A 26,071-nucleotide genomic window follows, 5' to 3' on the forward strand; every position below is an offset into this window, starting at 1 on the left:
CACTGCTCAGCTTTGTCAGCATGAGATGCATGGGACAGAAGCAGCCTGATTGACTTGACTTCTCATACAGCAGCTGTGCACTTCCTACATCTACAGATTAGATGCTATGATCATCCCCTGCAAGGCAATTTTCTATTCATGCTTTAATTTCTGCTTTTGATTACAGTATCCTATCTTTGCAGGGATATTCTTCCAAACACCTTCAGGAATGCCACCTGCATTTCTGAGGAACTCCATTGCAGAGAGCCTACAGCCGCAATTCATCAGCTTCTGATTATGGATCCAAGCAACAGCAGCTGCCAGGAAAAGCTGGAGTGGTTTGAGAGGTCAAGCTCATCCTTAGCACCTAGTTCCATCATGGCAATAAGATGTGGAAGTGCTGATGCACCTCCCCAAGCAGAGGGCAGACGTTTCTTCCCATCTCAGAAATTCCTTCTCCAAAATCAGTCCATCAAGTCTGAGGATATAACTTACATATATAGTCTATGATACAAAGAAAGATACAGAGGACTGTTAGGCACCAAAATGTCACCCACACCCTATCTATCTCCCAATTATTTCTTTATAAAATATCTATATGTATGAGGAATCTGAATAGGTTTATTTTAGGATTTACATCTCCAAAATGCAAACATCTCCAAATGTTGTCTGGGTTCCAGGACTTGGAAGAATTAGCAAGACTGTAAGAAACAGCAGTAACATTCAGGAAGAGAAGCACCAATCAATAAGTTACCATTAGTTTTTCCATTAAAATATAGTAAATATTTGCTAATTTGCTAATGCTTAAAATGTTCTCTTTAATGACAACTCCAAAGTGTAAATTAAACTAAAGCATTAGCTAATTCAGCAATTTATATCCTATTTCAATCACGCTTACTACTATTTGATTGCCTTCCTTATTTTATGTGAAATACTATATACATATTGATTTGTGAACATTAATATAAAATGAAGAACACACTAAAAATAGTTAAAAGAAACCACAGAGGAATAATTAGACTATTAGGGCTTTCTAACTGACTTTTATCTCCATCGAGTATTTAAGAAAAAAAAAGCTTAAAATATTTTATCAGTGAGTTACTGACTTTTAGGAAATAGTAATAACTAAGTGACAGTAATTGTTAATCAATATGATAAGAAAATACAAATGAGGCAACAACTGCTGGTAGAATAATAAGGCAAGATAGAATAATAATTCTCCCTCAAGTTAGGCTCACATTCTGACATCCTGACTCACCCTGAATGATAATATATTCAGAGAATAATCATATAAAATTAAATGCCATATCTGTACCAGGCTGAAAATGTAGATCACATGAAGTAGCTCATGTAATGCCTGTCATACCCCATAGATAGCCTTCAGAAGAAAATCCACAGAGTCTTGACTAATCCCTGTGTCAACAGGCACCCTGAGTGCCCAGTGCTCCAGGGAACATCTTCTGGGTTTGCAGAATCAAACTGTCCACACCACTGAAACCCAGAGATGCACTTTTTGGTGGTAGAAGAAACACCACTTCCTTGTATTAAAAAGCAGCCCTTGATGAAAAGATACTATGATTCTATTAGTTCCTATCCTCTCATTAACAAATCAAACCAATACCCTCTTGGACATCCAAAAACAATCTGATAATTTTGTCACACTGACAACCACTTTGGCACAATCAAAGCAAAGTCCATCTCATGGGCTCTTTTTCCCTGTGCTTCCAATGAGAGTAAGTAACAAGCTGTTTTTTCCCTTGTGCCACACTTGTGTTGAAACCTCCTAGGCCACCCGCAGCCCCAGTGATGAAGAGAACACCTGGTGCTCCCTGGAACTGAATGAAGCCCTGGAGAAGGGCTATGGCATTTGTAAAATCTGTGAGGTTTGGCATTTTGAATGGAAGTTTACCAGCCTTTTCTTGGGTTATATAAAAATACACCTCCACTAGAAGCAGGAATCTTCAGGCTTCTCACCCTACTGCACAGATGATTCCATAAAAAATATACTGAAGATCACAAGAAGAAAATCCCTGCTGAACTGTTTTTAAATTCCCTAGTGAAAAAATTTGGACAGAGATCCAACTTACCCAACACCACCATCATAAGATAAACAGAAGTCGTATGGTTATCTCCTTACTCCAGCTCCAGATGTGTCTTTTTGAGATTTTCTTGATGAGGATCTGGCCACTGTCTCATGGAAGCATGCCAAAGGACATGCGACCTTGCTGTGAAACACTTGACCTTTTTTATAGATTGTGTCACCATTGCAAATGCTCACCTAAGGCCTTGGAATCTCTCAGATGCCCTATGAGATTACTGCCCTTATCATGACACAGACTCTGTGATGTTCACGAGTTTTCTGGGGGACTGGAACCTCCCATTCAGTGACTATTTAGGCAAGCTGACAAATGAGTTGCCACCAGATGAGCACATTATTGAGTTTGTGTCATCAGGCCCCAAATCCTATGCCTACTTTCAGCCTGCAAGAAAGTGTTTTTAAAGGTTAAAGGCATCACTCTGAATGCAACAAAAAAAGGAAAGATCAATTCTGAGGCACTGAGGGATCTCATCTCAGAATATGGTGTAAATCCAGATAATGACAACCCTAAAAAGATCATGATATACCAGAAGAAGTGGGTGTTGGAAAACAGGCCCCTTTGGAAAAAAACAGAAAGTGGTCTACGGCAACAGGGTACAGACTAAAAATGTTATAACCTTTGATCATGGGCATTTGGAGGAAGTATCCCTTCTCCACTATTTTGGCAGAGTCTAACAAGTGTAGGAAAAGTTATTTTATAAAAAGTCTTTTGGAAAATGAGAACTGCTTGCTTTCTGTTATCCTGAGAACATCATGTTGTGTTAAAGCTGTCAGCAACTGTTGTATGAGAAACTGCTCTGCAAATATCAAATCTATGGAAGACTTGCCTGAAAGTCTTAATAATGAAGCAAATTGAGTTGTGATTGATGATTTGATGAACTCTGCAATGAAAGCAACAAAGCTGAGAATGTTTTTACAGTGTGCATCACAGGAATCTTAACATCCTGCATATTTTTCAGAACAATTTTTGACAGAACTGCACCATCGTCCTCAACACAAAGTATACGATGTCATTTAAGAACCCTTGGGATAAGCTCCAGGTTGTGTCCCTAGCCAGGCCCGGTTGTTTTCAGGAGTATTTGAAGACACTACAGAGGCACTACAAAGGGTACCTGATTCTCAGTTTTGACTGCTTCTACCTACACCTGAAGCTTTTATACTAAGATCCAGGCTTTTCCCAGTAGAACTCACAGGAGCTGTTGATCTGGTCCGCCCCTTGCAGAGGAAAGCAGTACTCTGCACTGCTTCTAATGACCTGGTAAAGGCCATTTCTGAAATTTCCCCAAATATCTAGAAGGGGACATTCCATTAACATCCAACCAGGTATGCATGCTAAAAAATTGAGCCATAGATTTATTAAAAACTTGTTTGTAAAAATTGCGTCCAAGAAAAATACTGCTGGTGAAGCAAGCCCCCAAAACATGTACTAGACCCTAAGATGTAGAAAAAATATAAGCATTTTCATCCACTTTAATTCAGCTATCTATGCCCTTCTCGAAGTCTCAGCTACTATGAAAATATCATCCATTACTGTCTTATTTTAGCCTTTTTTAAGTCTGTTTTGTTTTAGACATTCTGACATGATCTCCTTTTTTGAGGAGAGGCTCAAAACACAACCCCATATATTGTTTTCTAAACTTTTGCAGGGTTTGGAGTGTTTGCGTGCACAGGCCTAGCTCTGATAGTTCTCCAGAAACTACAGCTGTAGCTCTTCATAAACTCTGACAACACACCAATGTTGTGAAAAGCGCTGTGTGCTGTAAAATACCCCATCTCAGTTTTGAACATCCTGTTAAAACACTCTATGGTGGAAGCAGTTACTTCTTTATTAGAAACAAAATGGTGAACATTATATTGCTTTAACAGCTTGTGTAAAGGCTAGTTTAAAATTTTTTTCCCTCTAGTCTGTCTACAATTTCTGAGGCACGTGCTCCCTGCTAAAAAAAAAAATGCTTTAAAAGACCCAGCTATTTAAGAACGCATTTTACCTCTAAATTAATGGCCCAAGCATGCTTGGATAATATGCCTATTATCATTAAGATGCACTCAACCCCATTGTTGTGTTTGGAGAACTTTTGCATATCCATCAAGTCAGACTTCATCCACACAACCACCTGGCTTCTTTTAAAGTGCTGTCTTTTCACCTTGTATAAGCTGTAAGTGTTCTGGGTTGCAAGTCAGGATGTCACATGACTTCTCTCCAGTTCAACTCTTAGCAGCTTCAGGAATTGATTTTATATCCCTAAAGCTTCCAATCTCCCCAGTGAGCAGGCAAAATATTTTAATAGATGCAGTGCCATAGACCTGCTGTTACTATGCATACATATGAAATTAAACACTAGATAATCAATTTAACACGTGTACTGAGGAGCTTTATTATTAGGATATGAGCAGAATCAGTTGCTGTCCAGGGTTATCCAACCTTTTCCTTTTTTCTTCCTCAAACAATGTAGTCTCTTCCATGCCCGTTCTCCTTTCTTTAGCTGTTGCAGGCCTGGGCAGGAGTGCAAACAGACCCCAGCACCATCCATAGCACCAATGCAACCCCCATGCTTGTTTTTCTGGGGAAATAGCCAAAATCACCAAGTCTTCTACTGACCCATATGCCATCCATTCTTGGGTATGTGCAGATCGGATCATATTTGCAGACCTAAGCACTTTGTAACTCATGATTACTTGATATAAATCACACCCAGTAATTTGCAAGTAACTTAAAGCCTGGCAAACAGCAGGTCAATTTTGCTGGAAGATTTTTGCATGTGGATCATGTTTGTATGATCAGCAACAATGTCATTATGGCTGAGTGTCCATTATAACAGAAGCACTGCTTCTATCAGTCTTCATGACTTTTCTAAGTGGAAATCACTATCAGTGGCAAAAAAAAAAAAAAAAAAAAAAAAAAAAAAGACAGACACAGGCTGGATGATACAGGGATGCAGGAAAAATGTTTATTTTGCTCAAGACCAAGAAAGCATGCATAAGACAATAAAAAAAGAACCCAACGGCTTATACAAGACCATCAGTTGCTTAGAATGATCTGTCTTCAGGCAAATAAGTAAAGGAATAAAATACAAACAGGAAAGATAAGGGTAATTTATAGAAAAAAACCTTTCGTGATATATGAGCTACAAAACTGTATATGCAATGCCTGTTAGGATTTTTAATTTGGAAATTAAGCAAAGTGATTTCTGATCCTCTAGTCATTATTTTTTTAACAATCAGAAATGCATTTTAGAAGTAACCAAATGTGTTCATTTTGAGCCATATGAGATACTTTTATGAAGCCAAACATAAGCAATGCATTAAGGAGTGTGCAATTTTCTATACTTGGGCTGATATGCTTCATTAGAACTGAAAGAGGGCTAGGCAGCAGGAAACTTTCTCATGCCGACTGCAGCATTTTAAATTACTGCAGTATGCATACAAAGAATAGAGAGAGAGATTTCTATGAGGACAGGAGTTGGGGTCTCTCTGACTTACTTTCTGTAAGAGTGTTCTTCCCCAATCAACATAGGGCAACAAAAACTGTTCAAGAGAAACTGCAGTAGAAATCTGAGTGCCTCACCCACACCTCCCTCTTGGTTAAGTTATCTTCTGTTCAGTATTGATACTAAACCGAAGTTTTCTGAAAGTGCAATTGATTTTTTAATATTCTATGAAATATCCTTTCTATAGGACTTTAAAATATTATTAGGATGAACTCTTTTTCACCTCTGACCTTTCACAGACATTGCGCCTTGCATTGATTTTTCAGCTCTTTGATACTGGCTGAGCTACAATAGTTCCAGCAAATAGGAGAGAAGGGGGAGCCAGTGCCATTGCATTAAAGAACTGAAAAGAAATCATCTAAGTTTGATTACCAACAATTCAACTTTCCCATCTCCTTCTCAAGATTAGCACATGAGGCCATCAGGCTCAGCAGCACCAAGCAAATGTTCTTATGTTCACCCCAGATTCAGCAGTGTCAACATTGTTTCCAATTCCCTTTATCAATCACTCCTAGCACTAAAAACATTCATTAAAAAAAAATACCTGAGCTGAGCCCTTAGGCAATATTAAATATTCTCTTTCTCAACTAAATGATTTTCTGTCAGCCGGCTTGTCAGGCTCCTGAGGGAGCAGCAGGGGATCATTGGAAAAGAATCGTGTTTCACCAGTGATAAATTAAATCCACTTGAATCAATAGCATTTAGATTTTTAAAAGGATATACTCCGAGACAATATAAAAACAAATCCTGCCTTGATAAGCTTAGTTTTCACATCAGGGTCTTACTTTTACTAGTCTCCAAGAACATACAGCTGGGCATTTTTATCTCCAGTTTAGACGATTGATGGACAGCCATGCCAGACCCAATTATACCTGGCTTTTTGTTGTTCTTGTTGCTGTTGGGTTGGGTTTTGTTCTTTTTTTTTTTTTTAATCAGAAAAGAGATGCGGGATTTGATTTAGCCATCCACAAATAAGAGTCTAATGTCACCTGAGTTATCCAAAAATATCTTGGATGTCCATGTACTCTACCTAGAGTTGGCAGATGACCAGTATGTCTGTGCCCTGATGGGTAACTCATGTAAACCTGAAGTGGCACCACATCCTTATATGCTGATCACACACACAATCAAGCTGCATGTACCATTTTGAAACTGGATCTAAAATAGATCCAGGGGAGAAGATCAACATTACTAGCTCAGACTTAGTCATCAAAATAATAAGCACCTAAAGAATCAAGCAAAATTCTTACTACTGGAAGAAATCCCTACTTAGAGCTAATTTAGCAGTACTTGGATTCAAGAATTGCAGAACAAGTCATTCAGAAACCTTTCAACGTAGAATGTCACCATATTTTGGGGTTCCATATTTCTTGATTCAAGTTGGCATTTCTCTTTTTCTTGTGCCTCATCAGGTATGGTGTTAAGGATAAGTATTAAGGGAAAATTTGCAGCTTTTGCTGTGAATGGGAAGGCATAAAATCATGGATGGTGTTAAGGATAAGTATTAAGGGAAAACTTGCAGTTCTTGATGTGAATAGGAAGGCATAAAATCATGGAGAACAGAATGTAGCAAGAAGAAAGCAGAAATATTTCTCACTTAGGCAATGCCTCCTGGGTCCAAAGAAAGTAAATGGAGAGAAACTGGCTCTTTGATAGAACAGTATAGAGCAGGATTTTTATCGAGATCACAGGAACCACCTCTATGGAAGCCTTTATCTCACTATCAACTATAAGAACAGACTCACAGATAAGGTTAGGCAGTGCAATTCCAAATAGTACCAACACCAAAAGCTCAAAATCAGAAGCTAACCCACCCAGCCCACACCATCCCTGGTTTCAGAGCATCTAGAATATTGTGATTCATCATCACCTACTCCTTCATAGAAAATTCTAGAGAAAAGTAATGCCATGCTGCAAGCCTCATGCAGTGAGACCAAGGCATTCTGAACACCTTGACCTTGAGAGACATCTTGTGGATTACCTTCAAGAAAAAGGTCCAAATTCTTATTCTGACAGCATGGAGTCCAGCATTGTACTCCAGTCCTTGTATTCTTGTATAAGAATACAAGAGGTGGAGGAAGGACCAAATCAGCCGGAATATAGAGACATTTCCTGAGCTTGCAGGCATGGGGTTAGGAAAACCAAAAAAGATTCTGGATTTGAATCTGGGGATATGAGGGGCAAAAAGAAGGGCTTCTACATCTATATAAGCAGCAAAAGGAGAGATGGGGAAAATGCGGGCCTGCTGCTGAATGGGGACATAGTGACAAAAAATAATAATAATAATACTTAGTGCCTTAGTTGACTCAGTCTTTACAAGACCTACCCACCTTAAGCATTCTGGGATTCTGTGAGAACTGCAGAATAGAAAAGGAGAATATAGTCAGAGAAACAGCTTAAGAAAGCCTACATCCAGCTTCTTCCCACATCAAAAAAAAAAAAAAAAAAGGATGTTGGGTGTCATTCTTGGTGAATAATTGTGTGGGTGGGAGCAGCAGTGGGCATGTTTTATATGGACTCTTGATTCCAGTAGCCATGGATTTTAAAAAAGCCTCCAAATATCATAAATTCAGCAGAAACAGTGACCTGTTGCTTTCCTTGTTTGATTTCACCATGCCTTAAAGATGAGGAATTTTGGAAGAGAGTTTAAATAAATTAGAGTTGTGATATGTTCATTTTAGACCTCCACAGGATCTGAAAGGTGACCAAGTCACACGTAACATCTGCCCCATGTTCTACTGGTACGTGTTGAGAATCCAGGTGGACACAGTCTGGTAAGATCAGCATGAAGGCTTTACAAGCAGTAATTTTTGTCTTTATGTTTCCAGACCCCTCGTTTACCCAGTCATGTTAACAGAGGCATGAATTAATCACGTATTTTGAAACTCTTAATAGGCTCAGTTCAGGCTGTTTCCAGGAGCAGATTATTTTCACAATATAATTTCTAAAAGGATAAAGGTTGGCAGTACTTTCTCCTTTGGAGGGGAATTTTGCCCCGAGGTAAATTTAGATTTATACCCATTAAGTGTATCATTGCATGCTGGATATAGAACTTGAGTAACACAGTATCAACCGGCTTTTCCTTGCAACAGGCATCCTTGTATTCATCATCCTTGAACAAGAAAATATTTCTCAAAGTAATCACAGCTGGTACAGCTTACTGGCTGCTCATAACTTCCTACCTACTCTTTTAAAAATATTTTTGTTTGAAAGACAACATAGTAAAGATATCAGCTGATAGGAGCAGAGTTCAAATTGAATTTTAAAGATGCATTTTGAATTTTCTGATTCTTATCAATCTTACTAGATTCATAGAACAATTTTGCTAGGAAAGGGCCGAAGGTCATTTAGTCCAGTTTCCTGCACAGAGCAGAGCCAGCTTTAAAAGTGGATCAGACTAGCCAAGGTCAGTCCTCCAGAATATCTTAATATATCAGGAGCAAGCTTTTCAGGCAGAACATGTCCTTCGATATCTACAGATAAACAGTCAAGAATGGATTTCTGTCAACATTAGGCCCCTTTATGGAAGAATCTATTTGACCAGTTTTAGATGTATATTTGTGATGAGTTGGGTTGTTTTCAGAAATGTGTATTTATTTGCATAGACTCAAAAGGCAGCCTACCACAGGTGCAACTGTCTCCAATTAATTACCACCCAAGGAAACAAATGGAGTCCTACAGTTATATCATCATCTGTTCCATCATCTGTGTACAAAGGAGAGATCTAGATGGCAAACTGACACCTTCAGCAATTTTCTATAAAATATTCACAGTAGCTCTGTTTTCCTGAGAATTTGTATTAACATGCCCAGCCTCTGAGGATCTTTTGAAAATCATCTTTTCTTACGAACTTCTGACATGCCTAAATATAGTTACTTGTGCAAGTACACTGACATGAAATATCAGCATTTAATATTGCACTATTTTTATCAAACAGAAAAATGGCCGTAAAATTCTCCTAGTTTCTCATACTTTCCATTGAGTGCTGTACAACTGTGGATTCCAGGTAGACAAATCATTATCCACAGACACAAGAACATCAGCCGAGTTAAAAAAGAGCAGGATATTCGTACAATAGATTTGTCTGTTTATAACAGCATATATAATTGCTAGAATATCCAGTGGCAAAAACAACTTACTTTAATGACATAATATGAAATCCTTGGAGTTGAATTCACTGAGTATCCTACAGGACTGAACTCTTTGCAAATTAGTTTGCCAGATAGGCTACAATTAAATAATGTGCATGTTACTTCAGTTCTCAGGAGCAGGAAGAACATTTTATTAAAGATTTTATAGATCACACTGGCTGAAAAGAAGGAGTAGGATAAGTCTCAGGAAGATTGACTTTATGTACTAAGGAAAAGACGAAAGCACTTCAGAACTGTGGGTAAAATGATGCACATTTTACCATCATGTGTACTAGAGTATTTCTAGAAATTTTTCCCCACTCCTCAAAAAAAAAAAAAATCCACACAAAATTTTGGTTTTTTTTAAATGGGAGAAATAACCCAACATGGAGGTTTTTATGGTAATGGAGCGAAGATGAATATGTGAAGGAGGAGGAGAAAGTACTCTTTATCTCAGTCCCTAAAAAATCAAGGAAGTCTTTCAGTTGCCACTGTAGTAATTTTATAGCTAACCCAAACTGGAATCTTTGGCATTTCAACACATCAGCAGAACCTGCTGAAATTTGGCATCACTGAGAACAGGGTCCTGAGGGTGCTGTTGAGTATCTCAGTTACATGCCAGCAAAAGCATTTTATTTAGTACCTTTCCCTTCTATATACTACTGCAAATATTGTTGGTTTTCCAGGTGGCAATTGTGGAAATTACAATAATCAGGATGTCTTAACATGATATATTGGAATAAATGTGTGCAAACATAGTTAGTTAGTGTCACAAGGACAGTCTGTTTGATTTATCCCGAGTATTTAATGAAATAACTTATTTCTCTCCACAAATGCCATCATCATAGTATACATATATACATATATATATAGAGAGAGAGAGAGAGACACACCAAGCATGAGCTCCTTTAAAGGGTGATGAACAAAATCAGATTTAATGATAAAGAACAGGATATTCATTACTGTTCAAAATAGCTAGTCCTGTATCAGTGCTAGATAATACCTACAGAGTCTCTTCAGGAACCTTTTGAATCATAGTTGATGCAGCAAAATTTCAAATCCTTCTGTTCTCCATGGGCTAGAAATAGGATGAATGTAATATATTCATTTTTCCCTGCAATATGCTTTAAAAAAAATCCAAACAAGACTTCTTTTGCCACAGAAAATAAAACACCAGGTCATTTTTATTGTTTCCTGCTTCAAAAATAGCAGGTGGCTGATAGAAAACTACAATGAGTTCCGTTTCTGCTCATCCATCTGCGGCTCACAGTCTATTGTATAGAACTTATTTATTGGCATTGTATGTCAATGTCAAATATGTTTGCAGGCTTTTTAAGCTTTTATTATACTATGCTTCTATAGGATTAAAAAACAATCTTTGTTTTAACAATGTCTGTATGATAAGTTGATGTGCCAGTAGTAACATTGAGCAGCTCCATTGTATGTCCCTAGGCTGTAACAGATGTTTTTGTCTTCTGGTTTCTTTTAGTGTTTATCACCAAAAAATGAATATTACAAATACTGAAATGTCACTCTTTGTGTCCGCATTGAAACAATAAGGGTTGCAGCATCGCTGCTTCAGACCTTCACCTGGCTAGATAACATAGATGGGTATATTCTTTTAAGGTAATGTTTCTATTGTATACCCACACAATAATTAGTGCACAGTTGTAAGAACTTCTTCTAGGTATGCACAAAATATTCAGAAAGTAAGTGGGTTGAAGCTTTCTGAGAAAGACAGATTCAGCTGTGCCCCTCCATTTCATTTAAAGGTGGAGTCAGTAAAGCTCCTGTTTCCACTCAAACCCATAGCAAAAAGAAGGTTTCTGAGGAATTTGTATGTTTTGTTTAGCATTGTCTGGGACAAAGAAAAGAGAAAACTAAAGTTCCATTCCACTTAGTTTCCCTCTGCCATGTCTCTCTGCTTAGATTCAATTCATTTTCTCTAGGTCAGCTGTACCTTAATAAGTCACAGCATAAGTCCCTCAAGTCAATGAAACACACATTTCTATGCCTCTGAATAAATAATAAACATATGAGAATGATTATCTGCCTTGGATTTAAAAATACGAATATGTATTTTAGCATCTAAGAGATGTCTGCAAAACAGTAGCTGCTATTATTCAAGATATTGATTTTAATGAGAGCTGAAAGTCTCAGCATCTCTGTCCTAAAATCAGGACACTTATTTAGGTCATATGGATATTAGCCAACATTTTCAAAAATGGCTCTCTAAATTTAGAAAAGTAAGTTCATATTTAAACATGAGCCTCAGCATTTCATTTTTTTCCGAGGTGTTAACCACTTGCAAGTGCTAGTGACTTTACTTCGCTAGATCTGTAGGCCAAAATGGTCATTGTGATCTGATTTTTGGATATCCAACTTTCTGTGCAACTTAAGAAGCAGATGTCCAATGAAGGAAAACTCAGTCATTCCTGACTGGGAATATCTAAGTTGTACCACACTGGACACCCAAAATCTCCTTTTTTTTTTTTTTTAAGTGGTGGATCTTTGGAATAAAGGTTAGATGTTTTAAAATATTTTGCCATCACAATGGTGCTGATTTTCCCTAGTTTATATGCATGATGATTTTCCACAGCGATGAAGATGTTTTGGAACCTTAGATAATTGCCCGGCATCAGTGAAGCACTCGCAGAGTGAGGAAAGATGGGGGGAGCCCCAGGCAGTCCTGACACATCACAGCCCAATACCCCAACCCAAGGAGGGAGCAGGGCCAGGGATGGTGACGGGCAATAGCCCCAGCCCCAGGACGGCTGGGCCAGCCAGAGTCCCCATCCCCTTAGGAAGAGGTGCAGGAGCCGCTGCTGCACTCTGGCCCTGACCCCTCAGAGTTAGAGCCTGGAGACAGAGTTGGTCATCCCAGGTTTTGCACAGTTCATTTTGCACAGGGCAGAAATAAGCTCCTCTGTGGGACAATATTTCTGATCTATTTTTCATGCCTGTCTTAGGATGAGGAATCATATTCTGAAGATATTGATTTCTCTACCCATACTAACAGAAGATTTTCATATAAGGGTCCCAGAAATCTAACTTTTACATACTTCAATCATGGGACATTAATCTCTTTCCTAATGAACATATTTGTTCTTAGTGGAAGAAGGGGGGATAGCAGATCTTTTATATTTTTTCTCAGAATTTTCTTTTATCACCCATATGTGATTGCAGCAACACCTTCTCTTAAAAATTTTAAGACAAATACTGAAGTTATTTTTCTGTCAAAGCTGACTTACATTATCTTTAGTAGCATTAAGAATAAAGAAGGTGTGCTTTACCTCCACTTTTGGATCACTGAACATGTTTTACTTTTAATAGAAACACAACTGACAAAATATGTGAAAATATAGTAAATTTTTGTGTTATGTGAATGTAGACAGCAATAATAGGTTATAATTCAGTTATCAAAACCAGTATGAGCAGAAAAAGTTGTAATATAGCGTATATTTGTAATATATTCATCTTTTACAAAGTTGGAATTTGAAAAAAGGAGAAAAAAATGTCTATTTCATTTTGATCATATAAACCTTTTCTGCAGTGAACTCTTGGATTTTGAAAGGTTCATTCTCAAATGGTTATGCACATCCACTGCCTCAGCCCTAGAAAAATGCTAATTCAGATGAGTGAGGCTTTTAAAAACAGTATTAGGATGCCTGGTAAAAAAAAAAATCTCCTTTGGAATGGAAGAGCAGCTATTCTGGCTGAAAGACAGTGAACACAGAGTTCGAGAAAGAAGAGGGTAAGTAAAGCAACACTTCCATAATCTATGATGTAAACACTTTTCCTTTCAGTAGCAGTGAACAGGCCTGAAAACTGAATGAACTACTGATGCAAGGTGCCAAACTTGTTCCCAGGAAACTAACTCTAGGGTTATGCTAAAGGTGAACTCGACCTGTGGGACTTTTCTAGTGCCTGAGATTACAATAATCAGCATTTCTATTATCAGGTTATTGTGTCAGCATTAGAAGCGCTATGGGTAATGCATCCACAAAGCTGAAACGCACAATAGGGAAGGAACCTTCACAATTAATGAGGAACTAATTTAATGAAAGCAGTGAAAAGAAACAGTGATGGATGTTTAAAGGGCAGAGGGAAGAAGAGACTGCAAAGGGTCATTGCAGCCTTCTGCTCTTCATATTTATCTGCTTGATGACCTATTCGGTACATTCATTATCACAGATTATCTGCGGAACTGCCTGGGTTCATATTTAGCAGTAATTAAATCATAATGCAATTTGAGTCTGCATTTCTTGTCTTGTTTTATGATGCTGAGTCTACCTATACAGGGTTCAGGTGGCATTTAGAGCCCTACAAAATCTTGGTAGTTATATCTGCTGGCCCTATCTGAAGATGCGTATGTTTCAAAGAGAAGAACCTCATGTCAATATATTAAGTCAGATTTCCAAATTAATCAAAGATAAACTGATCAAAGCCTAACCTTAAAAATATTGAGTATCCATGAACATACTGTAAATAAATTAATATTTTTTTATCTCTGATGATGAGAAAGCTTTTGTTTTCTAGAGTATTTAAGAAGTTTGAACATAAGAGAACATAATGGGATCCCATACAATAACTATTCTAACCCTAGCCCTGAACAAGCATGGCAATTGTAGTAGCTGAACAGAAGAACAAGCACGTCTGCAGATCTAGCTAATCCCATGAAATGCCCAGCTATATTGCTGCATATACTTATCAAATGAACTGCCTAGGTCCATGTTGCTGCCACTGACAAGGGGAGCACCTGGGACATATGAGGCTAAAATAACAAGACAGGAGGCTAAATGCAGGATGGAAGGCAAATGCAGAAACCCAAGACCTTTCTGTAGCTTCCTCTGAAATGCTGCCAGTGCCACACATGAGGACAAAGAGGCAGACAAACATCCACAGTTGTAATGAATGAGCTAGATAATGGTAGAGCAAGGCAAGATTTAGACACGTTAGCAGCTAAGGAAATCTGTACAGGAAGAATGGGATGGACCTTCATCATAATAGAGCCAGGCTGTTGGCACTGAAAATTAAATATATCCAAGAGAAGTGTTTTCACTAAGAGCTGAGGAAAAAAAAATGACAGTGTAAGAGTGCCCATTTCAGTGTGCCTCTCACAAAAACAGTAGTATAATCACAGCGCAAACACGAGAAATAAGGACAGCGCAAACACGAGAAATAAGGAAGGTGAATTAGGCCACTTATAACGCCATTTGATTAATGCATGCAAATTTTAGGTGACAGTGAGGGCAGAGCTTACAAGCATGTCTATGCCAATATCAGAAGACTAAAAAAAAAAAAAAGATAAAAAAAGCTGATGGGGATGCATAAACAGAAGGATGCAGTGTTACCAGACTACCAACTTTATAGGAATGATATAGTAAAGTGTACTTGTGAAGGATCTAGGTGGAACAGCAATAAAAAAGGACCAGCATTGTTAATATTATTGCTAATATTATTAATAAAAAAAAGTTCCATGGAATCTTAACAGGAAAAATCTCAGACCTTAATGGTAACATATGCTTCTTTTATTATATTACCAGTGCCCTGAACAGGATGATGACAGATTAACTGAATGTAAATTTAGGAGAGACAGGAGATTTCAGCTACTCACCTATGAATTGCATCCATACCTTACTATAATGTAGAGGCAACACTTTCGGATGCAATAAAAAACTGTCCACAAAACAACTGGCCTTAAAAAAAGCACAGGAAAAGATATAATTCTTCTGGACTTGATCTTGAGTACAGCTCAGGACTTAGCCAAAGGGCTAGTAGTGGAGCAGTCACTCTGTAGTAATAGTACAAGTAGGTTTAACAAGGTAGCTTGAGAGAGAAGAACAAAAGTATCCAGCACAGGTTTGCTCAGCTTCAAGAGAGGGAACTATGTGAAAATGAAGGAAACCAGATGGGGAGGAAAGGTTATGTGAAAGGAGCAAAGAACAGGCCAAAAGCAGAAAGATTATGGGAAAACTGGAACTTATTTAAAAAGTAGTGCATTAGAAACCAAGGTAAAATATGTGTCATAATTCAAGAAGAAAAATAATACTAAGCAAATAACCTGTATGGCTCAATAGGACAGTGAAGATGACTATCAAATTAGTTGTTGCTTAAGAAATAGGAAGTTGGGTCTGATCAGGAGAACAGAAAGCCCATAAAACATGGTAGTTTACATGCAAAGAGTGAATACCGAGAACTAAAAAAAAAAGAATGTGAATAGCACTTTTTAAATATTCTCAAATTAATGCTAAAAACACTTTCAAATACATCAAAAGTAGGAATCAGACTAAGGAACTTTTGGGGCTAACTGATGGCAAAGAGGTGAAGGAGGCGCTGAGGATAATAAGGGCACAGCAGGGAAGTTCCATGATTTCTCTGCATTGGACTTTATGGCTGAGGAGGATGGGGAGCTTTCAAGACCTGACACATCCCAAGCAGTAGATGGATCAGAAGAGGAAGATGTATTTGAAGTAAATACACGGGAAGGATTAGACCAAGCAGATAGACTAGACATTAATAAGTCTCCAAAAGCAGATGGTGTTTTGCCATCAGTTTCGAAGGAGTTCAGAAAACTCTGTGAAACTGCAGAACTGAAGGAGGGCAATGTGCTATTGCAAACATCTGTCAATGCCTCCCAGCTCAACAACAGCTCTGGGGACAAATGAGAACTGCAGAGAAGCAACTCACTTCCACACCTCACAAGGTGGTAGTCTCTACTGTTCATGAGCACATGAATAAACACCATTTAGAGGGGAAGAGCATGAGTCTGAAACAAGGAACACCTACTTTGCAAGCCTGCAGATGTAATAGCATCTCCTGCCATCACTGACAGAGCCAGAGACATATATGTACGTGTTCACGTTGATGGTGGCTGAAGAATCTCCAGTATCAACTATTTTATCTATAGGGCCCATATGCTTAACTTGTATCATACATGCTCCTCACTCCATGATAAGCACACCTGACATCACACACACAATTCGTAGATTCCTTCTTTGCCCTTGCTTTTACATCACAACTATAAGGACAATACATACAAAGCATATCTGTTTAAAACTTATCCCATGGTGAGATAAAACCTTAGTTCTGTCTGCATTTACATGGACATAATCTCTGTGGATGTGCCCATTAATTTGTTTTTGCTGATGAAGGGTATCTGCAGAGTATCCTACCCATGAGCACGGTTTGCAGCTGCGTGGCTTACAGCATGTAGCTGAATGCATGCTGTTACTGCCCGTATTGTCAAGCTCAGGTTAGTTTTGTACAGGGTCCTTCAAAACTTCCTTCTGCCCAAATGTGCTTGTAGGAATAAGAGAAATAAGAGAAAAACTGACTCTATAGGTATCCAGAAAACTCTCCCTTCCCGAAACCAACCATGCTAGATCCAGCATCCCAAGAGGCATTTTTTTCTGTGTTTTACCTTGAACTTCACAGGAACTCATTAAACTCTGAAAAAAATCCATTATGCCACCAATTCTCTTGGCTCCAAATGGGAAACAAACTTTGACCGGCAATGTCCTAACACATCATTCCTTAGTGAGTGTTATGAATGTTATGTACGACTATGAATGTGCAAAAAATACTTAATACCACTATGATATATTAAGGAAGTAGTAATAATATATTACATAAAATAGTTGGATAGTGCATATATAGTGCTGACAAATTTATTTAATCAAATTAAAATACAGCAGTAGAGTTATTTCCCCCATATTTGGGGTTGACATGTTCACTGCTGGAACTTTAATTTAAATTTTTATGATTAGATGATGATAACAATTGTGAACTCAGTAATAAAAGTATATTGTCCTAAAAGCCCATACAAACACAATTTCTGAAATTTTCTGAGCAACAAAATGTGTTTACAATGGAATATTTTATTAGTGCTTCATTTAAACAAGATATCTTCCCACAGGGCAAAGATTTCCTAGCACTGGACTCTGAAGAGTGCTGGTGATGCTGCTCTCTCCTTTCTAATTGGATTCACAAGCCAGAAAGAAACGAATCTTGGTTATTATCTGTCACTTAGTTATGGAAGCCCCACAAGTCCCAGCCTAAAGAAACTGTAGCTGTAGATCCACTCTTGATCTCATCCAGATGACTAATTACCAGTCAGTTCCTATTGGAAAGGAAAAAAAAATTATTTGCTAGGAATGCACCGTATATTTAAGTAAATATTGATTTTCTAATCTCCAAGATAAAGTACCTCAGAATGGCAATTTTGAAACTGCAGTAGTGCATATAGCACTGCATGCTCCATTAACCTGTACTTCGTCACCTACAGCAAGGCATGTTGTCAGTCTTGGCAGCTGTAGCCCAGCTCCCAAATATTTGACTGTTTCTTTTTAGCTGATTGAACTCAAAACTCTAAACACCTCATCATATCATGTCTACCCACCTCCAGTCATCTTTTGACATTGCTGCATCCATTCACCTCTTTCATATTGCTTTTTCTAAAATTAAATAGTAAATTTGTCTGGCAGGAACAATCTCTGGCTCTCAGCTTTAACCAGCCTAACTGTGTCAGTATAAGATGCATGCATGGCTTTTTATTATGTGTATGGGTTTATTTCCAGGTACGTTCACAACCTGTTAGGCAAGTTGTGCTGACAGCTTGCTTCAAATATTGAGAAAATCCTTTGAAGGTTAGCAAAAATGTTATGGCTTGAATATCCATGTAGAAATCAGAGAATATCAGATGAAATATTTCCCCAAATGGGATTTTACAGCAACAACTTCCTGTGTCTGCATTTAAGTATGAAACAAAGGCATCTTCATGAATAGAAAAAGGAACAGAAAATAAATTTAGAAATCAAGATAATAAATGAATGCATATGAACAGCAATTCCTCTATCCACAGTGTATATATACATATGCATATGTAATCTTGTGATTGTGAATAGTTCCATGTGGACATGTTCCTACTAATATCTCCATTCCCCTTTTCCCTGTGTGTGCACACACGAGGCTCATGGTCCTTCCCACCTCCAAGGCGCTCTATCAGCAGATTTATCCTCAGCCCCAGAAAGAAACAGCACATATCTTGCCACTAGGATGTCACCTTTATCATAGACTCTTATGAAGCTGCTGTCACCTTTCATCCTTGCACTTTCTCTTGTATAGTCCTGTCTTAATGTATCCTCAAACAACTGAGCACCTCAAGGTGGGGGAAAGACTTGTGGGAAATTTAGCAAGTTGACAACAGGAACTCCCTTTGATCCTGCCACCTTTCTTCTCTCAGGCACCATAAAATACATGTTTTTGACTGTTTTTTGACCATTCTTTCTCATCCTCATTAGGAGGCAAAATTTCACTGCCCCATTCCTCAAACCTGAATGAATTTGAACAAAATATTATCACTGTGTCATTATCACTTGAGCAAGTGAGAGTTGTTCATTTGGCCTCAGCCTCAGTTCCCCTGTGGATGGTGGAACAGATCTTTTCCCTTTCCCCACATTCTGCAAGATTTTGCTTCCATCTTGCACTTAAAAAGTTATTTCACATTTCACCAAATGCATGATTAAGACATTGCTGGTGCTAAAGAGGACTTCTCACCATGTGAGTTCATCACTAACCTTTGGCTCACCAAAACCCCATGTATGAAGCTGGCACACTGTGATACTCAGGGTACAAAGAGCTCTGCGTCTCTGTGCTCCACCCTATAAAGGTCACCTGCACCTAGAGTCTCTTCAGAAACTGTGGAATAAGACATCTCCACTCTGCTCTTCTTCAGGGAGATGGAATGGGAAACAGGGAAACCTACTTCTGCAAGGCTGTTTACCATCCCACCTCCCTGAACACAAGTTTTGCTGGAAGCAGAAGAGTGAAAGTAAAGCCAACACAGGTACGTAAAAACCTGCTAGGTTTGGAGCAGAAATGTATGTAATTTAAAGTAACATCAGTAGAAAAAAAAAAAAAAAAGAAAGGTCTGCCAGACATTAGAACAGAGTAATAACATCTGACTCATTAAAAAATAAAAAAGCTTAAAGCTGATTTAGCTGATTTTTAGTGACACCACTTTTGTTTATCAAAAAGGGAAGCCCAGAAACATGTGGACTCATGCTCCATTTGAAATTGATTCTATCTGCTTTCAGTTTACCAAAGTTACTTATCCAAAAAAAGCATACTTTTAAAATTAGTCAGAAAAAGAAACAAGCTAAAAAAGGTCCCATGCCAAATCCTTCCCTCTTAAAGCTATTCAGAACTATTTGTCTTTTTTCCCTTCAGTCTGGCAGCACACTGCATGAAATGGCATACCAGAATAACTTGTACAAGGCAAAAAGGATGGGCTCTGACAAAGAGTGCTTTAGCAGTCATGAATTTCTGATGTACAGGATGGCAATAGACTCAGTATAATTCTGTATGAATTATTTGTCCATCTAATACAAACGGTATTTTTTTTTTCCTTTTTTGTTTTATAGGTGTATCCCATCTGAGCCTGAGACCTGAGCCTGCACTTTACATCTCAGTAGCAGTTTTACTTCAGAATTAAAATCTCAGTAAGGTAAAGAAGGTAGTCCAAGTTCATACATTCATAGATAATTCTGATAACCAATTCTGACCTCTGAATGAAAGCAAATTCATTTCACCAGAGTAATTAATAAAAACAGTTGATAATCAAGGATAATGTTACCATTCACTGGTACTAATAAGGACATGTAAGCATGATATTACTATGATTTCATATAGCTATATATCAAGTAGGTGTTAGTGGTACTAAAACACACAGAAGGCGTGTTCTAGTAATATCATGGATTTTTAGTAGTAATGCCACTAACAGTAATTGTAAAAGTCTTGGTGATCAGGGTCATCCTAAGATGGATGGTATACAGCAACAGAGGGAAGTCAAGTGCATGTCTGAAAGAGCTTTGAGTTTCATTAGAAGAGGAGAGAAAGGCAGAGAAACACGAGTACAAGCTAGTTAACAACAGAACAAGAACCGATTCAGACCCTAGCAAGTATACTTTGCAGCAGGGCAGAAGCAGTAGCCAACACCTGATGGCGTGGTGGATGCTCCACAGCTCCTGAAAACTACCAACCATCTGCTGCTCCTCGTGTGCAAGACCAGCTCTCTTTCCACGCTAGGTACAGGCATGAACACACTGCTGGCTTTCAGCAAAACGTAGTAAAGCAGAATGGATTCCACAGGGTTTCAAAGAAAACAGAGCATCACAGCTCCAGCAGTGAGCAATGTTCTCTGGGCTGTCAGCTGGATGGAAAAGATGCTCTTGATTGCACAGAAAGGGAAAGGGTTGTAACTTTTATAACTCTAATGATTTTTAGATTAAAAATTAAATGACACAGGAACCAGAAAATATTAAAAATCCATGTGGAGACTATCTATTTAGGGAGTAGGTAGACATACTAACTCCATGGAGTTTCAGTGATAAAGTTTACATCCTCTTGCACCATTGATCTCCCTGTCATGATGTTATTAAAGAGTCATAATACGGTAATCATGTTATAGCAGGTAGGAGGCAAAGTGACATCTCATGTGTATAAGGAGATTCTGAATATATTTGATCATATAGTAGGATGATAATCTATTATATTCCCTGTTCCCCAGACTTGGTCTTATTATTAACTCTGTGGAGTGATGTACAGAGATGCTAGCTCAGGTATGAGCGAGCAAAAGCTAGTCTGGTAATCTTCACCATGTGTCTGGGATAGATAGACCTAAATAAATGTGTAGAGAAAAAAAAAGTCACAATGTTTAGTGCAGACATCTAGCTTACGTACTCAGATATGTACATGAAACAAAACATTATTTCTGCTTTAGCTCCACAGCATGTGGCTTGGGGAGATATCTTTGTTCTTTGAAAGATGTCTCCTGTCTCTTTCATCTTTAATCTCAAGACATCCCTACAAAAAAATGTTAACAAGGACTGGGAAATTGCCCAGAGAGTGCATCTCAAGAAGAATTGTATGAGAATACACCCACCAACTACATGCTTGATACCATCAGGTCTAGTCTGAATTAACTCCATAAGGAGTTTCAGATATCTACTAGAGGCTGCTCAATCCAAACTGCTATATTTTGGCTCCAGAAGTCCTATTGCCTTCAGCTCCTTATCTCTATCCTGAGAATCATGTTTTTAGTGGTCCCCATCATGGCTCCTTCTGCTTGGATAAGCACTACCCATGCTCAGTTTAAGAACTCCTCCATCTCACAGAAGATCTCCAGGCATGAAGGCGACAGGAGAGCATCATGTTTTCTCTTCCTAGTTTGTAATGAAAGGAGATTCGATATTTATCTTGAGCTTAAGTTAAGACCTTGTTATTAGGGGTTGGTTACTTCTAAACCGTGAAGTGTAAAAGGGATGAAAGCACTTGTGCTAGGGGCTCAATCACAGGGAAATGAGGGTTTCTACATGTTCAGACAGTATGAACTAGTGTACAGCTCATGTATTACTCAGCATAGGACAGTTCTTACTACAAAGAACAAAATAACTACTGTGCTTTAGTCTTTTTAGTCTTATCCTTTAGCTACTGCAATCACCATCACCATCTTAATAAGCCAAAAACCTCTAGTAATCATATTGTGTGAAATTAATATATGTTCTCATGTTAAACTCTTTTATACAGATTAGTCTGAAAGGTGCTAGCCTCTTGCCAGGGTTTTCTAATTAGGGATCTTTACTGCTGGAAACTGAGTGATAAATTATGCTTAATGTGTAATTAAGTACTTCTTCTAACAATGATAGATGACAACACTTAAGAGACGGAAACAAAAAACATTGTTTTGGTCCCAGATAGTTCAGATGTAGGAGCTTGCTTTGTCATCACAGCACATTTCTGAGGATAGACCAAAGTGAACTATAGACAGACTGTGTGGGGTGATTCTGTCAGCAGCTTTGCCCTAGATTTACAGTGATTAAAGCACAGTAATCACCTAAATAAACAGCAGTGATTTTTCCATCCAGTTCCCAGATTCCATAAACATCATAGTACTGCTATGGGCTCATGGTGAAACAAGCCATTTTCACTACAGTTCCTTAACACCCTTGTATTGAAGATATTACCAAGACGTGTTGCTTTTTCTATTTGTTCCTAAATCTGTGCATCCATTCCTTCCTTATCTCTTCATCTGTATGCTGTGTGTACATTCACAAGGCTGAACTGGCATGTCAACTGTTCATGCCACCCAGGGTAAGGTAATTTTTCATTTCTTCCTGGCAGAGAGCTATAAACACATTGAAGTGTGGGCAATATCATAGACAGAATCAGAGAATTGTTAAGGTTGGAAGGGACCTTTAGAGATCATGTAGTCCAACCCCTCTGCACAGTCAGGGACACCTAGAGCATGTAAAGACACGTGAAGCATATGAAGACAGAACTCACTGTGTACAATGACAGTATAGTATTACTATTAGTAATGTTTTTAATTAGTGAGTTCTGTCATACAATACAATGTAATTTGCATACATGAATATAACATAATGTACATTAAATCATAAAAATATACACGCAGAAAGTGTGGGAAGAATGCAAAAAAGCTAACTCCCAAAATCCACACAACAGGCTGCTCAGCAGTGACAGTGGCCTGCCCTATTTTTCAATCTCATTCTGTTTTTATAAATTATCCTTAAATTCAGCTAATGTCCCCAAATGAGCATGCAGTAGTTTCTAAGGTTAAAAAGAAAAAAAAAAAACAGACTAATATTTGGTGTCTTTCTGGAATAGATACTGTTAGAGAACTTTTTCATTTTCAGCACACCAGGCTTTTCTCAGATTAGAGAAATAATCTAAACAATTTTATTTGGTACTGATGGACTGAACTTTATTTCACTGAAACAGAGAGTTAAGTGCCAATATCTAAAAAGAGATGCTTAGCACCATTCATTCCTTTCTAGGAACTGTCAGCTGAACTCTGTTTATGTTAGTATATCTGCGGTATATAGTATATACTAGTATATCAAGCATAAAAAAAAAGAGAGAAAAAAAAACAAAAGAAGTTTAAAAGTTTTTGCAAGACCATGAAAATCATGTTAGAACTGTGGGGAAAAAGAGTAGTTATTTGCCAGCTCTAAGTTAAGCAATGGTTGGCAGGGAACACATGTATTGTTGTATTAACACATGATGCCAAAGTGTGATTTCTATCAATTTAGTTTTTTGGGTTTTTTTTTTTTAATTACTATGTTCAGTAGTTTGCTTCAAGTAAGCATTAACTTAACCCTTCAGGATTAAATAAATAAAATAAAAAACAAAAATCTAATAAATAATAAATCAGTTCTTGCTATTGAAAGGTCAATGAGAATTTTGCCATAATTTCACATGGGAGGAGAGCTCAATCACCTCCACAGCTCCTCTTGATATGAGCTCTCCTTTTACTCCCCTCACTAGACCTCTTTTAATCCAAGCTCCAGCCTAAAAGTTTTTGCTGCCATGCTGGCCATGGGGCCTCTTGATCTGCTGCTCTACAATATCTGCTGATATTTATTTTCCCCTGTTGTCCACCTGATTCCCATGACTTATGGCCGATCTCATGTTTTTCCATTCCCTTCTGTACTCTGAACCGCCGGCATAACACTCTGCGGAGGCAGGCAGCAAATTCATATGACGTGTTGGGATGACTCAGCTAATACATTTCCCTCCGTTAGCTGGAATAGTTGGACATTAAAAGGGGCCCAAACAAACATGCTGAAGATGCAGATCTGCAAGTTATATTAAATGTGGGATGTAATGGAGCGTGGTGGCTTAGAAGCTCATAAATAACCACTACACCACCCTCACCACCACATTTTGGTTCCACAACCCAGAAACCTATTAAAGATAAGTAATTATCACCACCCCTCCCCAGGAAGCATTCTCTGTAAAAAGGCCCTCAGACAGATTAATGCTTCCTTTTTCTGCAATAAAGTCTTGATTTTCAATTTTTGGTACAATTAAGAAGCACTGTAAAACATTTTTATTATCTTTTTTTTTCAGACCTAGAGACAATTACTGCGCTGTTTATATATGCAGCAACTTATCCAAGTATTAGTCATTTTCCTTGTTATTAGCTTCTGCTTTAAATTGCGTGATAAAGAATTATGGACACATTTGTGATCCCACAGTGTTTGTTTTCATTTTTTACGGCATGGCAACACAAATGAAAAGAGACAGCTAATGGCCTGAGCAGGGGTATGTGTGGTCTCCACGGGATAGCTGCAGTGACAGGTACGAACATGAGTTAAAGAGGCAGGGTGAAGGAACATTGATTTTCAAAAGAAAATACTTTAAAAGTTATCTATAGGATAACTTCCTATAATTATCTGGTGCCATGCTCATTCTACATGTGTTAATTGGAACGAGTTTTCATTCGCACAAGCAGCCGCTCAGAATACCCACTCCCACCGCACCCAGGTCGTGTTGCACGAAGAAGAGCAGAGGCTCTTCTGTGTCTGTCCTTCACAGGGCTGCAACTTTGTGTACCAAAACCTAGAGGAGCATGCTCGGCAGAGACCATCACCCGAGCCTCGATTTGCTATGGACAGATTGATGAGCCCGGCAGCCAGGTCTGTGTTTATTCTAGTGAGCAAAATGGGCCGGGGACCATTCGGCAGACTTGAGGCCAACTGGCACAGCTCCACGTTCATCCCTCTGGCTTAACTCCCTTATCTTCAAAAACAGAGTGGCCACATTTGAATCATTTTCTGGGAACTGTCAACAGCTCGTGCCACCTCCCAGACCTTGTCTGAGCGTTTCCTTGGCTGGACTATGCCAGGACTGCACTATGAGCTTAACAGTACAGCTCCTCACATCCTACCACACATGCCCGTGACCTAGCACTGTTTAGTTTCCTGGTATAGGCATAACCATGGAAACTACTCTGAAAGTGTGTGCAGAAGAGGCTTTGGGATGAAGAAAAAAAATCACCCGCATGACGCACTGTGAATGCAATGTGAAGTGCCCTTACAAAGCCTTGTGAGAATCTGATGGTCTGTAGTTGTAAAGTGCTGTTTAACTGTGGGGGCGGGGAGCGGGGAAGAAGAGTTATTTATATGCTATTCTACCATCAGCACAGAATCTAAGACTATTTTTATAAACCCCTCTCCTTTTAGATACTGGCTGGGGTTATAATTGTTTAATGGTGACTAAGAAATTAAGATGCCTCTCAAATAATAGTTAAATTGTGTCCTCCTGCAGTGAGGATTGCATGGCCTTTGAGTTAAGAGGTCAGTATAACTCAATGCCCACACTGCTGCATGCTTTCTGCCATATTTCCACTCAGCTGGTGTAAGTTTTTCACAGAATCACAGAATGGTTAAGGTTGGAAGGGACCACTAGAGATCATCTAGTCCAACCCCCTGCTCAAGCAGGGACACCTAGAGCATGTGGCACAGGGTCGCATCCAGGCAGATTTTTTGTTGTTGTTTTTCCTGAAACACCAT

The sequence above is a fragment of the Tinamus guttatus genome, unplaced genomic scaffold (assembly GCF_059628265.1).
Source record: "Tinamus guttatus ecotype Peru unplaced genomic scaffold, ASM5962826v1 Tinamus_guttatus_pri_ptg000150l, whole genome shotgun sequence".
NCBI classification, from domain to species: Eukaryota; Metazoa; Chordata; class Aves; order Tinamiformes; family Tinamidae; genus Tinamus; species Tinamus guttatus.